Source organism: Ranitomeya imitator, chromosome 7, assembly GCF_032444005.1.
Source record: "Ranitomeya imitator isolate aRanImi1 chromosome 7, aRanImi1.pri, whole genome shotgun sequence".
Lineage (NCBI taxonomy): Eukaryota > Metazoa > Chordata > Amphibia > Anura > Dendrobatidae > Ranitomeya > Ranitomeya imitator.
In genome coordinates, this window is record NC_091288.1 from 174,782,656 (window position 1) to 174,799,192 (window position 16,537).

The window sequence follows — 16,537 nt, forward strand, 5'->3', positions numbered from 1 at the left end:
CGCGCACATGTCTTATTTTTTCCTCGGACAGATTCTGTCCAAGTAAACATTTGCAACATACACAATTTGCAACTGATATTCGGATCGCACTCAGCCATGAAAGTTAATGAGCCGGTGGAAAAAAATCGAACTGCACTCGGATGGCATCTGAGTGTGGATCGATTTTCATGGACTGACAGAAGAGAGACATTTTTTTCATCTTCTGATTCGAGAAAATTGGATTACACTGATCACGCTCTGATCAAACTCGGAGATCGGATTGCAATGTTCAGACTGATCCAAGCATGACAGCTTCATATTTCTATGCAGCTGTCACATTGCGGATGGCCCTAATATAGGGCTATTAGTATTTTCCCCATGTGGTTTTTGCTTTTCTCTAGGGTTACACAGATTAGCCTAACTGGTGTTCACATGAGTTGTAGTCCTACAGTGATAATCTCCTGCTGATAAAACATTGTTTGTATTGAAACTATAGCATGCAGCCTAAGAATGACGCATCCCATCCCCCACATTTTCCTACTCTCAGATTAAATAGAAAAATCCTGCTGAGAGATTCCATCTCAGTCTACTTGCAATCTTAAAAACTATGAAATTGTGTTATCTGCTGCAGATCTATCAGTTCTCTGAATGATGAGCTTTGCATAACCCCACCCACACCACTGATTGGAAGCGTTCTGTGTAGACTGTGCATAGGCAGAAAGCTGCGAGGTTATACAGAGCTCATGAATATGGAGGATTGCATGGCAGCAGGTTTACAAGTCCTCTGTGATAATCTGCTGATAATAAAACTGTGATTTTATGAAAACTACAGCAAGCAGCACAGTAAGTGACACATCACTGGAATCAGGTTCTCCGTCTCTACATCGTTCTGACTTGAAAAACCTGGTGACAATTTTTCTTTAAGTTTCCTTACCAGTCCACATCGTCCCCTAGTCATTTCTAGAATCAAGGTTTATTTCCCTCTTATGAACTGTTTTCTTCAATTTTGCAATTTTTCAAAACCAGCTTGATTGTTTACATTGAAATCTGAATGATATTTTCTAGGGTAATTAGTGGTGACTACATTATTGTTGAGCAATTTACTTGTTTGCTGCAACCTCGTTCACAATAAAGCAGCGGTGACAGCAAAGGACGCGCAGTGGTTCCATTTAACGGATGCATTGCTTACATCAAAAAGATTACCGCACAAAAGTGATTACCGGGACAGGACAAACAGTGATATATTACGGCGGGAAATGTACAAAATGCCTTCGCTTTGAATTGACAATTAGACGACACCTAATGTCTTCAGTAGGAAAAAAAAAACGAAGAAAGGCAAAGTAAAAGAAGAAGCAGATAATCACATGTAATTGCATCCAAAAGGCAGAGCGCTTCAAACGAGCGGCCTATTACTCCGCATAAATCAATAAATGAGCGCATCGCTCAGCTATACACAGGGGACTGAAGTGTCCTGATTGCCAATTCAAGGCTAATATTTTAGCCGTAAAAACATCAAATAAAACTCTGATACATTTGCATTGTTGGGTATTTGTTTATCTGTGTATTGTCTGCGTTTGACCTTCGAATAAACAAATAACACTAGAAATTGCTTCAGGAAAAGACGAGGTCATGTCAATGTTCACATTATGTTTGTGGGGTAGGTTCAATGTAGCACTGGAAAATGTTGGTAACACATAGCGGACATATTAAAACATATAATGGCTTATATTCGTTCCTTTTATTATGTCGGAAGGCAATATTAATCTCCACGTTTCAATACAAAAGGAATCCGGCTAAAAAGGACTGAGGTTTGCTTTAGATGAATGAAATGGGCAAAATGTGCAATTGTACGACGCATGAGGGTAGTAACATGTTTGAAGTTTATCTTGTGAAAGTCTAAAGCTTTTTAGTGTGTTAAAGGGGTTGTCTGGGACAGGCATTAAAGGGGTGGTCCGGGAGAGTCGTTAAAGGGGTTGTCTGGGACAGTCAGTGAATGGGTTGTCCGAGACAGTCATTAAAGGGATGGTCTAGGACAGTCATTAAAAGAGTTGTCCCGGACAGTCATTGAAGGGGTTGTCCAGGAGAGTCTTTAAAGGGCTTGTCTGGGACAGTCATTGAATGCGTTGTCCGAGACAGTCATTAAAGGGATTGTCTAGGACAGTCATTAAAAGAGTTGTCCGGGGCAGTCATTGAAGGGGTCGCCTAGGACAGTCATTGAAGGGGTTGTGCAGGAGAGTCATTAAAGGGGTTGTCTGGGACAGTCATTGAATGGGTTGTCCGAGACAGTCATTAAAGGGATTGTCTAGGACAGTCATTAAAAGAGTTGTCCCGGACAGTCATTGAAGGGGTTGTCCAGGAGAGTCATTAAAGGGGTTGTCTGGGACAGTCATTGAATGGGTTGTCCGAGACAGTCATTAAAGGGATTGTCTAGGACAGTCATTAAAAGAGTTGTCCGGGGCAGTCATTGAAGGGGTCGCCTAGGACAGTCATTGAAGGGGTTGTGCAGGAGAGTCATTAAAGGGGTTGTCTGGGACAGTCATTGAATGGGTTGTCCGAGACAGTCATTAAAGGGATTATCTAGGACAGTCATTGAAAGAGTTGTCCGGGGCAGTCATTGAAGGGGTCGCCTGGGACAGTCATTGAAGGGGTTGTGCAGGAGAGTCATTAAAGGGGTTGTCTGGGACAGTCATTGAATGGGTTGTCCGAGACAGTCATTAAAGGGATTGTCTAGGACAGTCATTAAAAGAGTAGTCCGGGACAGTCATTGAAGGGGGTCGCCTGGGACAGTCATTGAAGGAGTCGCCTGGGACAGTCATTGAAGGGGTCGCCTGGGACAGTCATTGAAGGGGTGGTCCTGGACAGTCAATATAGAGGTTGTCCAGGACAATCAATAAAGGGGTTGTCCGGGACAGTCATTAAAGGGGTTGTTTAGGAATTGTATATCGATGACTTATCCTTAGAATAGGCCATTAATATCTGATCAGTAGGTGTGCAATACCCTGCGCTACCAGTAGTTGGCTATTCCCGATGCTGGAGGCGGACAGTTGTGCTCATTTGTGGAGCCACAGAGATCTGTCAACTGCATAGTGGCCATGACCGTGTATTACACATGCGCCCCCTATAATTTCCCTGTGTTTTCCAGCTCTGCAACTAAGCACATCTGGCCGCCGCCGTATCGGGAACAGCTGATGGGCAGGGTTGGACTCCTACAGATCAAATATTGGCCGACCTAAGCAATGGCCATATTCTGATGACGCATTCCCTTTAATTTGATACTGGAAGCTTTTACATGGTCTTCCAGGTCAGACAGTCAAGCAGGAGGAGCTGAGAACATCAAAACAGTGACTATTCTAGAAAATTAAAGCACCATTCCAGCCATTTATTTTTTTATTACACTGCTGGAGTGGTGCTACTAATGTAAGTCCATGCCCCTAGTCTGATACTTACCACCCGTTGTCTTCACCTTTTATCAATGCCGCTCCCATCAACTTCTGCAGGTAGTAAGGGCTAAAATTAAAGATGACGCGTTTCCTTTCTATTTTAGGCAAAAATATATATATATTTTTATTATTTTTTTTTTTTTTTTTCATCTTTTACAAATGAATGTGCCTGGAAAGGAAATGTGTCATCTTTAACTTTAGGCCTCTTAGAGATCATTTCATTTTCAACTTACTTAACTGTTCACAATAAAAGTCATTTTGACCGGGGGGCGCCCAAACTTTTACATGCCACCGTACATTTCCTCTCTGGAATTGAGTTAATCATATAGCAGCAAACGAACATTAGGACCTTATAGCACGGAACAAATCTCCGCAGAATAGTCTGTAATGAGGCAAACTTCACATTTTAGAACAACCTTTAGTTTCCTTCAGCCGCTTTACAGTGACTTCCTTATGTAGGAGGCACATTTGCATCAGCGGGGTCACTAATTATTCGATATACAGTACGCTGTAAATAACACCTCGTATTTACCAATTCACAGCAGATGAAACAAATCGATGCAGCGTGACCTCCAAAATACAAGGTGTTCGCTGCTATTTCCAAATGAGTCACAGCGTGCGCAGCAGATAGAAAATAATGGAGCTGATGGAACTCTGCTATAAACAGGCAATTTATAATCATGCTATGTCAAGCTCTCTCAGTTACCAAATTGGTGCAATGTTGCACAAATAACGGCTAAGTTGCAAATAAAATCGAAAAAAAAACAAGGAAAATAAAAAGTTTTTTTTTTTTTTTTTAGGGTACATTGTTTTTAGCTTTGTCAATCCACATCGGAACAATTCATAAGGCGTAGATAATGGTTGTACCATATAATCTATTTCTGTAACGGAGATACAAAGGAAATTTGGGAAATGCATAAAGTCCTCAAAACCAGTTCTAGCTATGGTAACTAGGGTTGAGCGAAACGGGTCGGCCAGATTCAGAAGTCGCCGACTTTTGGCAAAGTCGGGTTTCATGAAACCCGACCCCTGTGTGTGGGGTCAGCCATGAGGTCGGCGATCTTCTGATCTGGAATCGGAATTCCGATACCGAGTTCCGATATGTTTGCAATATCGGGAATCGGTATCGGAATCCATATTTAAGTGTAAAATAAAGAATAAAAATAAAAAAATATTGCTATACTCACCCCCGGTTCTAACCGGCAGCCTGCGTTGCTAAAAATGAGCGCCTGAAGGGCCTTCGATGACGTCGCGGCTTGTGATTGGTCGCGTGAGCGGTCACATGGGCGGTCACGCGACCAATCACAAGCCGCGACGTCATCTAAGGTCCTTCAGGCGCTGATTCTTAGGAAGGAAGCGTCCGAGGGCGCGTCCGAGGGTGAGTATATTCCTAATAGGTATAAACTCACCCTCGGACTCTTTATTTTACACTTAAATATGGATCCCAGGGCCTGAAGGAGAGTTTCCTCTCCTTCAGACCCAGGGAACCATTAGAAACCCAATGCACTGCATTGGGTTTCGTGTTTCGGCCGACCCCGACCCCGACTTTTCTATAGGATCGGCCAATTTCACTCGACCCGACTTTTGAAAAAGTTGGTTTTCGTGGAACCCGACCCGATCCTATAAAAAGAAAAGTCGCTCAACCCTAATGGTAACCATAGAGTTGTCAAAGATTTCTATTTTTTTAATTTTTATGTTAATGTTTGTGATTCCTTTAAAAATGCATATAGTTTCCTGTATTATGGATGACGCAGTTCTAATAATTTAATAAAATACAAGCAGGGTGTTGCCTTCTTTGACAATGAGGATGTTTTGTGTATATGAAATAGGACAAGCACTAGCCAATATATGATACGGGCAAAGAACCAACTGTTCTTGGAAAATAGCACAACGCCATAGAAACGTCAACTTTCCCTATCGTAATCGCCATTCTTTTCATCAACCGCCTCCTTTATTACCTTTCTTGACTTTAGACTGAAAACCTTAACTTTTTATTGCATACTCTAATCGTTTCATCAATAGCAGAGCGTTGTTATGAGGAGCGAACAATACAGTTTCCATTAACTTCACCTCCTGACAGATAAGTCTTATGTTTTAAAAGCTAACAATGAAGCATATGATCAAAGCCAACCATCATAATACACTTAATAGAAAAATAATATCTACATAAAACATTAAGCAACCTTGCAGATGGCCTTGATTTTTTTTAATACGTTTCATGTTACAATTCCTAAGATATATTTTGTATTATTGCAGAGAACTGCATTTATGGATCTACCGGTTGCTTTTAGAATCAGTAAACAATTTGCCAGAAGCCACATCGCAAAATATTAGCAGAACTCCTAGACTAAAAAAATCCTGTGCTCTATTGAACTTCTGTAACTGCTCACCATGCAATCTGGACACTTGTCTGACCCCTCTATACTTCTACTGTTTTTTCCCTTTATATGGTTACAGATCATATAGTTGTGCTCAAAACTTTACATACCCAGGCAGAAATTTTGTTTTCTTCGCCTTTTTTTCAGAGAATATGAATGATAACACCAAAACTTTTTCTCCACTCATGGTTAGTGGTTGGGTGAAGCCATTTCTTGTCAAACGACTGTGTTTTCTCTTTTTAAATCATAATGACAACCCATAATATCCAAATGACCCTGATCAAAAGTTTACATACCCCATTACTTAATACCGTGTATTGCCCCCTCTAACATCAATGAGAGCTTGAAGTCTTTTGTGGTAGTTGTGGATGAGGTTCTTTGTTTGCTCAGATGGGAAAGCTGACCACTATTCTTGGCAAAAAGCCTCCAGTTCCTGTAAATTCCTGGGCTGTCTAGCATAAACTGTGCCCTTGAGATCTCCCCAGAGTGTCTCAATGATATTGAGGTCAGAAGACTGAGATGGCCACTCCAGAGCCTTCACTTTATTCTGCTGCAGCCAATGACAGGTCGACTTGGCCTTATGTTTTGGATCGTTGTCATGCTGGAACGTCCAAGTACGTCCCATGTGCAACTTTCGGGCTGATGTTTGCAAAATTGAGGGCCTACAAGGCCTGGTCCGGTGGATAGACCTCCTCAACCTTTCCTATTTAAAATTCTTACATTATCCTGAGGAAGAAAGGGAAAAGCAAAATATCCAGCTTGGTGGTCAAAAGATTTCAATCTCTTTTTTGTAGAAGTCCAGTTGTAAACATTCTATGTTCCTGGATGTTAAACAGAGAATGAAGGCACTGGGTATACAATACCCTATGATTTACCCTGCTAAACTGAGAGTGGTGTCGCTTGGTTCAACTTTTTCATTTTTGGTCTCCCAACGATGCACCGAGATGGCTGGACACTCAAGAACATCAGATCCACCAACATTTTTTTTGTATATTTGTTTTACTAGTTAAATTTTCCATCTTTTCGCACCACGCCAACACAGTGCCCCATTGCAGGTGCTGGGGTTTTGAATGTGTACTTACGTAGAATTTCTCATTATGTCGTTTTTACTAATGGTAGGAGAAATTACATTTTAAAAAAATGTTCTGTAGATAAGTGCTATGCTTGGCTATCTTCACCGCTTCTATAAGCACGTCATATAGGCACGTCAGTGATCTCCTATTCAGTACAACTCTTCTTGATCTTGGTCTTGTGGTCAGGAGAAAAGCAGAGGAGTACAGGAAACACAAGTCCTCCATTCTGCATATGAATGTCACAAAGGACAGTCACCTGCTCTAATACTTTCTATGTGTCAGAACAGTGAGTAACTCTGTAATGGTGGATTCTGTCTTTTGGACATGGTCTATCTATACACTATATGTAAGCTATTCTGTAAATGTACAATATATGACTAAAGGTGATTTTCCCCAAATTTTCCAAAATAGCTGATTAAAAGGGGCCAGGATAAAAGGGGCCAGGGGTCTAAAGGGTTACGTTTCTCCTTATGGAGAGTGACATACCAGCTGGCTTGTCAAGGTAAGGAGGCTTATTCGCCGTGCAATGCTCCTCTGGGAAATTAAATATGCAAATTGCCTCTTCTAAGAAAAAGAGGACTTAAACTCTATAGCGCCACCTGTTGGAAGTAGCGATCCTACAAGGGTTGATTGTGACTTGTAGGATCGCTACTTCCAACAGGTGGCGCTAGTCCTCTTTTTCTCAGAAGAGGCAATTTGCATAAAAGGGGTCAGACATGGCAACCAACAAATTTCGTAGAATCAAAGCAAAACCACACGAAAGAGAAGCTTCAGATAAAACATGCAGCATAATACAATTTTTTCCCTCTGTGATCCAGAATCTGATCCTTAACAAGCAGCTCTCTGAATTGGAAAAGTTGCTTTTAGAAAGGTGAGATGCAATCAAAGACTGCAAAGCTACAGAACTGTTAATGTAAATGACTATATGAGAACTATAAAATTATTGATATAATATAGTTGTAGATCACCATGATTTACTAAGAATTGCAAAAAAAACACATTTTTTTTTACCAGTTCTAAAATAAATTGCTCGTTAATTATGGCTTTTTTTTATAGCTAAAAGATGCTTAGTCTATAATTCACATGACATTAACTAAGGAAATTGCACTGCCTTCCTAAGCAAATTAATTACATTGAGCGTTAGTTCCCTGAACTGTTACAGTAAATCTTTGCACATTACCTTTTTTTCCGAGTCTATCCAATAGAGCTATAAAAAGCTTTTAATAGCCATAAAGGTTGCACGTGTAATAGTCATTGAAGACCACCTGGATACAGATTTATCCTACTAGCAAATCCAGTATATTGTAGAACAATGGGAAAAAAATATCCCAGACCTTACTGCTTTGTATCCATCACACCAAATCCTTCATTTTATGCGTTCATCAGTGATGGGCGAGCGTGCTCGGCAATTGATCAGACACCGGGGTGCTCAATCGAATATCGAACAGTGCTAAGTATCACGTGGTGCTCGAGTGCTCGGGTCCTCATAAGAAGCTCATTTGAATCATCTGAGCTGCTCGCCAAACTGTAGCGGGGTATTCTCCACCTGGGAGCACAGGGACTCCTCTGTCAGCAAGACTATTTGTGAGACGTAGAACTCCGGGGATGAGAGAGAAAGACCATGACCATCCTCCAGAATAATGCTCGAGTTTCACATTCACTTCCATTATGCTCACTACTGGAGTCGAGCATGTCCGAACGTCCAACCTGCTTGATTCGAGTACCGAGCATTTCAGTGCTAGATCATCACTAGTGTTCAAGAAAATAGAAAAAAATATCCCATTATCAATGGTTTGTAAGTAAATAGTAACCATATAGTGGTCGGAATACACAGAGGTAATCTGAACTACACAGGCACTCTGCACCTATTTCCTGGCAGACGGGACCTGTTATGGGAGTTCTCCTAATGTGCCAAACTCTAGAACAAGAATAGGAGATCCTATAAAGGTGGCTACTGATCGGCTGCCCACATGTGTTTAATATTGGGCTGCAGAGTTGACAAAACTAGTAGTTGAAAAAAGAAGAGGCAGATAGCAGGAGAAGAGGCTGGTGTATTTCAGGGCTTTGTTACAATCGTGGCCTCTATGCTTGGCATTGCAAAAGGTATACCGTGAATTGCATATTTGGTGCTCATGACGGACACGGTATGTGTTCTCTAGTGGATTTCACCGTGTAGATGCACTGTTCCTTGGTGTTTTTCTGCACACTATGCTGGGTAAGGTTTGAAAGTATTGACCAATGCTGTATGGGCATTGGCATTGCTATGGAGGGAATTAAGGATATTTGGGGGCAATTGTAGTTTGCACCCTTTTGTACCCACTGTAGTTGACCGTTAATCCTGAGCACTTCAGGGAAGCATTTTGTTTGATACAAATATCAAAGTCACGGTATCTCTTACCTAATCTATGTGAGTGGGAGGGCAGATATTTAATGAGTTGCTGTTATGAAGCACTTGTGTAACAGGAGCACTGTATATTGTCAATTTTAAGTTCAAAAGATGGCTACCATGAACAGACTTAGCACCACCTACTCCATTTTCCAGATCTCAGGGGTTGCCTTGGCCTTTACCCTTTAACTCCTATACAGGGATCTGGATTTATCAAGTGCTAGAACTAGAATAGTCACTTTGCGTCATCCACAACAAGAGTGCGGCGCCGCCTGGCGATAGAAACCAGTCCATACTGGGATGTCCACGCTGCAGCAGGAAGTATTGAGACAATTGGAGGAATGTAAGTTATCAGAACTTTAGCTTCATGGGTCAATCAAGTGAGTATAACTTATTTGATTACTTAACCCCCTTCAAAGCTGTTTTTTAAAAAAAAAACTTTTTTCTATTTTTTAAGAATCTCAAATGATCTAATCAACCGATTTCCAAAATATTACAAAAACAATCCACTGCTGGCAACATACAGTTCTGTTTTTTTTTTTTCTGATTTGACTTTTAAAAATAAAACAAAAATAATTTCCTTGCTGCAAAAAACAAAACGGACAAAATCCATTTTGCCAGATAGTATGTAAAATACCATAATACCAGAAAGCACTTGTTTGTTTAAATCTTTGTTTAGTGTTGTCCAGTTATTTATCATATAAAGATTTCAGTTTTGCACTTTCTGATTTACATTTTTTATCACTCAAATGTATCTTAAAGAAGCACTCCTCCTCCTCACATCAAAGCTTTTATCCTCTTAAAATATTGCAACCATCATATTATATAGCACTGTGCACTTTTGCTCGTTTTGCCTTCCTACCCAGCTAATTCTACATTTTCTCTGCTCTATGTCGAAACAGAAAGTTTCTTGTCTCTGTAAAAATCATTCCCATCCTCAACGCCTGACCCAGCTGCTACTTTCTCTCCCTGCCAGGAACTTTTGCAGGGAAAAATTGACCTCCTATTTCTACATAGAGCTTAGAAGGATTTAACTAGTCTGTTTTCAATCACATGATATCATAGACCTAATGGAAAGGAGAAGAATTAACAGGGTAGAAAAGCAAAATGAGCAATTGTAAGTACACAGTGCTACTGTATATGATATGATGATTGCAAAATATTAAGAGGATAAACATTTTGATGGGTGGAGGAGGAGGAGGGCTTCTTTAGCACCGAAACAATTTTAAGCATGGTCAGTTCTCTCCTGGAGAATTGTGTCTACTACAGCTCGTTATCGCAAACAAACCAAGTGTCTTATCCTTTAATTTTACTCTACTTTTTGAATTTAACAAATATATTTATGGAACAAACACTAGGGGACCGAAGAGAATGTAACTGCAGGATGAGACTACACAGGGAGTAATTGCAATCTGTAGCAACAGCAGAACGTGTCTGCATAAAACCTGCAGACAAAGAACAATAAATACTGTAATTTTACTTAAGACTAAGCACAAAGTCGTTTCATTTTTTAAAATTGACATCTATAGGGATAATTAAAAAAAATACTGAAATCGTAGATCTAAGATTTTTTTGAAAATGAGAATATTTTTTTTGACCCCCAAAAACTGAATGCAGGGACATTTATCTAAAACCCGCTGTAATCTCAGATATTTAGGAAACTGAAATAGAGTTAAAAATTGCAGTGATAAAGAAAATTTATTAAAGTTTGATTCCACTTTTTTTCAGTTTAGGAAAAAAAATATCATGACTAAATTCCTTTTTAGTTTTTTTTTTTTACAAGTGGTGAATCTCTAGATTGTGAATCTTTCACAATTGGTGCAGAATCCAACCAGAGGAGCAGCACTTTTAGACCTAATACTATCTAATAGACCTGACAGAATAACAAATCTGCAGGTGGCCGGGCATCTAGGAAATAGCGACCACAATATTGTACAGTTTCACCTGTCTTTCACTAGGGGGACTTGTCAGGGAGTCACAAAAACACTGAACTTTAGGAAGGCAAAGTTTGACCAGCTTAGAGATGCCCTTAATCTGGTAGACTGGGACAATATCCTCAGAAATAAGAATACAGATAATAAATGGGAAATGTTTAAGAACATCCTAAATAGGCAGTGTAAGCGGTTTATACCTTGTGGGTTTATACCTTGTGGGAATAAAAGGACTAGAAATAGGAAAAACCCAATGTGGCTAAACAAAGAAGTAAGACAGGCAATTAACAGTAAAAAGAAAGCATTTGCACTACTAAAGCAGGATGGCACCATTGAAGCTCTAAAAAACTATAGGGAGAAAAATACTTTATCTAAAAAACTAATTAAAGCTGCCAAAAAGGAAACAGAGAAGCACATTGCTAAGGAGAGTAAAACTAATCCCAAACTGTTCTTCAACTATATCAATAGTAAAAGAATAAAAACTGAAAATGTAGGCCCCTTAAAAAATAGTGAGGAAAGAATGGTTGTAGATGACGAGGAAAAAGCTAACATATTAAACACCTTCTTCTCCACGGTATTCACGGTGGAAAATGAAATGCTAAGTGAAATCCCAAGAAACAATGAAAACCCTATATTAAGGGTCACCAATCTAACCCAAGAAGAGGTGCGAAACCGGCTAAATAAGATTAAAATAGATAAATCTCCGGGTCCGGATGGCATACACCCACGAGTACTAAGAGAACTAAGTAATGTAATAGATAAACCATTATTTCTTATTTTTAGGGACTCTATAGCGACAGGGTCTGTTCCGCAGGATTGGCGCATAGCAAATGTGGTGCCAATATTCAAAAAGGGCTCTAAAAGTGAACCTGGAAATTATAGGCCAGTAAGTCTAACCTCTATTGTTGGTAAAATATTTGAAGGGTTTCTGAGGGATGTTATTCTGGATTATCTCAATGAGAATAACTGTTTAACTCCATATCAGCATGGGTTTATGAGAAATCGCTCCTGTCAAACCAATCTAATCAGTTTTTATGAAGAGGTAAGCTATAGGCTGGACCACGGTGAGTCATTGGACGTGGTATATCTCGATTTTTCCAAAGCGTTTGATACCGTGCCGCACAAGAGGTTGGTACACAAAATGAGAATGCTTGGTCTGGGGGAAAATGTGTGTAAATGGGTTAGTAACTGGCTTAGTGATAGAAAGCAGAGGGTGGTTATAAATGGTATAGTCTCTAACTGGGTCGCTGTGACCAGTGGGGTACCGCAGGGGTCAGTATTGGGACCTGTTCTCTTCAATATATTCATTAATGATCTGGTAGAAGGTTTACACAGTAAAATATCGATATTTGCAGATGATACAAAACTATGTAAAGCAGTTAATACAAGAGAAGATAGTATTCTGCTACAGATGGATCTGGATAAGTTGGAAACTTGGGCTGAAAGGTGGCAGATGAGGTTTAACAATGATAAATGTAAGGTTATACACATGGGAAGAGGGAATCAATATCACCATTACACACTGAACGGGAAACCACTGGGTAAATCTGACAGGGAGAAGGACTTGGGGATCCTAGTTAATGATAAACTTACCTGGAGCAGCCAGTGCCAGGCAGCAGCTGCCAAGGCAAACAGGATCATGGGGTGCATTAAAAGAGGTCTGGATACACATGATGAGAGCATTATACTGCCTCTGTACAAATCCCTAGTTAGACCGCACATGGAGTACTGTGTCCAGTTTTGGGCACCGGTGCTCAGGAAGGATATAATGGAACTAGAGAGAGTACAAAGGAGGGCAACAAAATTAATAAAGGGGATGGGAGAACTACAATACCCAGATAGATTAGCGAAATTAGGATTATTTAGTCTAGAAAAAAGACGACTGAGGGGCGATCTAATAACCATGTATAAGTATATAAGGGGACAATACAAATATCTCGCTGAGGATCTGTTTATACCAAGGAAAGTGACGGGCACAAGGGGGCATTCTTTGCGTCTGGAGGAGAGAAGGTTTTTCCACCAACATAGAAGAGGATTCTTTACTGTTAGGGCAGTGAGAATCTGGAATTGCTTGCCTGAGGAGGTGGTGATGGCGAACTCAGTCGAGGGGTTTAAGAGAGGCCTGGATGTCTTCCTGGAGCAGAACAATATTGTATCATACAATTATTAGGTTCTGTAGAAGGACGTAGATCTGGGTATTTATTATGATGGAATATAGGCTGAACTGGATGGACAAATGTCTTTTTTCGGCCTTACTAACTATGTTACTATGTTACTATGTTAGAGAGATTTATAACTTGCGTTTCTGCAGTACAGAGGATTTAAACCTTCTTAAAGGAAAGCCGCTGGCTTCAGAAATTGTTTTGGTTTTGTGACTAATAATTTATAAGGCTTCTATGTAGTTGCCAATGCTTTCAATTCTGCAAAAACATTTCAGGTCATAATGACAAATATTCGGCTTCAAGTAGAGGCAGTTTAAAGTGAAACTTTTGCATGAATATTTAAGACAAGTTTGTAAAGTTACCAGCCAAATGTGATAGTTACCTGCCAAAAAGTCAAATCCATATAGCACTAAAGAATTATTAACAATTGGTGGAGGCTAGACAGTGATCGTCTGCACTGCTGTGCTAGATTCAAGAAATCCGGAAGATGAGATAAGGAATTCTAGATAATTAGATCATGCAGTTTATTCTCAACGCGCTTAGAAAGGGACTATTGAGGCCAGTTTAAAGTTTAAAAAAAAGGTTGTAAAAAAAAAAAAAAGGTTCGAATCATCTTCCTTTTGCCCCATTGAAAATAAAACAAGAAAAAAATACACATATTTGGTGTCGGTGCGTTCGATAATGTCTGATCGATCAAAATGTAGCATACTCGAGCATAAGCCGACCGGAGTATAAGCCAATCCCCCTAATTTTGTCACAAAAAACTGGGAAAACTTAATGACTCGAGTATAAGCCTAGGGTGGGAAATGCAGCAGCTACCGGTAAATTTCAAAAATAAAAATAGATACCAATAAAAGTAAAATTAATTGAGACATCAGTAGGTTGTGTTTTTGAATATCCATATTGAATCAGAAGCCCCATTTAATGCTCCATAAAGTTCAGGATGGGCCCCATAAGATGCTCCATACAAAATACGCCCCATATAATGCTCCATAAAGTTTATGATGGGCCCCATATGCTCCATAATAAAATATGCCCCATATAATGCTGCACAAAGGTTGATTATGGACCCATAAGATGCTCCATAGAAAATGTGCCCCATATAATGCTCCATAAAGTTTATGATGGACCCCATAAGATGCTTCATACAAAATATGCCCCATATAATGCTGCACAAAGGTTGATTATGGCTCCATAAGATGCTCCATGGAAACATTTGCCCCATATGCTGCTGCTGCAATTAAAAAAAAATGACATACTCACCTCTTGTCCTGAGCAGGCGGGACACTGGCACCTGCGATATTCACCTGTCCCCGTTCCATCACTGTGCGCTGCTCTATCTTCCGTCTCTCTGCAGTGACTGTTCAGGCAAAGAGTGGCGCGCACACTAAACACGTCATCGCGCCCTCTGACCTGAACATCACAGCCAGAGGACGCGGAAGATGGAGCAGTGTGTGACGGTGGAACAGGGACAGGTGAATATCGCATGGCTCACCTCCCCCCATTATACTCACCCTCCCAGCGCGGTCCCTGCTTCTCCGATGGCACCGGCAGCTTGTTACTATGTTCAGAGGTCACTGGTACCACTCATTAAAGTAATTAATATGCGGCTCCACCCCTATGGGAGTGGAGTCACGTCCATATTCATTACTTTAATGAGCGGTACCACTTGACTGCTGAAGACAGGAAGAGCTGCGGGCACCGGACAAGCAGGGGCATGCAGAGACGCACTGGGAGCAGGTGAGTATGATGGACAGCTGCCGATCCCCCTCCCCCGCCAACCCCCTGGAATAGCGAGTCGAGTATAAGCCGAGAGGGGCACTTTCAGCCTAAAAAAATGGGCTGGAAATCTTGGCTTATACTGGAGTATATACGGTAATCAGATCGTGAAACGTTAAAAAATCAAAACTCACGAACTATGTTTTTTTTTTGGCCAATGCAACATTGCAATAAAATGCTATAAAAAGCAATCAAAACATTGCATCTACCCCAAAATTTTATCAATACAAACATCAGCTCGAGGCGCAAAAAATATGCCCTCACCCAACACCAGATCATGAAAAATGGAGACGCTACAGGTCTTGGAAAATGGTGACATAAGCACGTTTACGTTTCTTAAATTTCGGATTTTTTTTCACCACTTAAATAAAAAAGATCCTATACATGTTTTGTCTAAGGGTACATCACACAGTGGCATTTTGATCGCTACGACGGCACGATTCGTGACGTTCCAGCGATATATCCGTGACGTTCCAGCGATCTCGCTGTGTCTGACACGCTCCTGCGATCAGGGACCCCGCTGAGAATCGTACGTCGTAGCAGATCATTTGAAACTTTCTTTCGTCGTCTAGTGTCCCGCTGTGGCGGCATGATCGCATGGTGTAACAAAGGTGTGCACGATATTGTATACGATGTGCGCATAGTAACCAACGGCTTCTACATCGCACATACGTCATGAAATTATCGCTCCAGCGTCGTACATTGCAAAGTGTGACCGCAGTCTACGACGCTGGAGCGATATTGTTACGATGCTGGAGCGTCACGAATCATGCCGTCGTAGCGATCAAAATGCCACTGTGTGACGGTACCCTAAGTGTACTCATACTGACCTTGAGAATCATAATGGCAGGTTAGTTTTAGCATTTCCCATTTTCCAGTATCCAATATAGTAAAATGAATGGTGTCATTCAAAAGCAGAACTTGTCTCACAAAAAACAAGCCCTAATATGACTATATTGATGGTAAAATAAAAAAGTTACGGCTCTTTGAAGAAGGGCTCAAAAAACAAAATGCGAAAAAACTGAAAATCCCAAGATTTAACCCCAAAAGATGAGCAATTCCCTCACGTCTCACCTAGACCAGGTAAGACCCTATAGCGACTGGTGTTTCCCCCTCATTCAAAGTATTAATATTAACTCATTCGCACTCCAGGGAATTAATTCACCATTTTCATAGTACAGTGATCCACACGCTAGAGCTCAAACTATAACCTTAAACAATTGCTCACAATTGTATCAAAGGGTTGTGACTAACAGCTAGACTTATTGAGTATGTACTAGGATAAGTCAGGGTCATCCATCGCTGATGTATTTATTAGTGTTCCAACCTCTGCGGGTAGGCAGGGCAATTCTTTACGGTCGGTCTTACACAAAAAGATACACATTTACTTGAAGGCATAGGTAATAAAT

At 40.6% G+C, this 16,537-nt stretch overlaps 1 protein-coding gene across 1 annotated transcript in view; it reads right to left on the reverse strand.

The window, feature by feature from the left end:
- Window positions 1-16,537, reverse strand: part of SHISA9 (shisa family member 9) — a 444,826-nt gene that overhangs the window by 59,620 nt on the left and 368,669 nt on the right. The gene's annotated exons all lie outside the window — the stretch shown is intronic.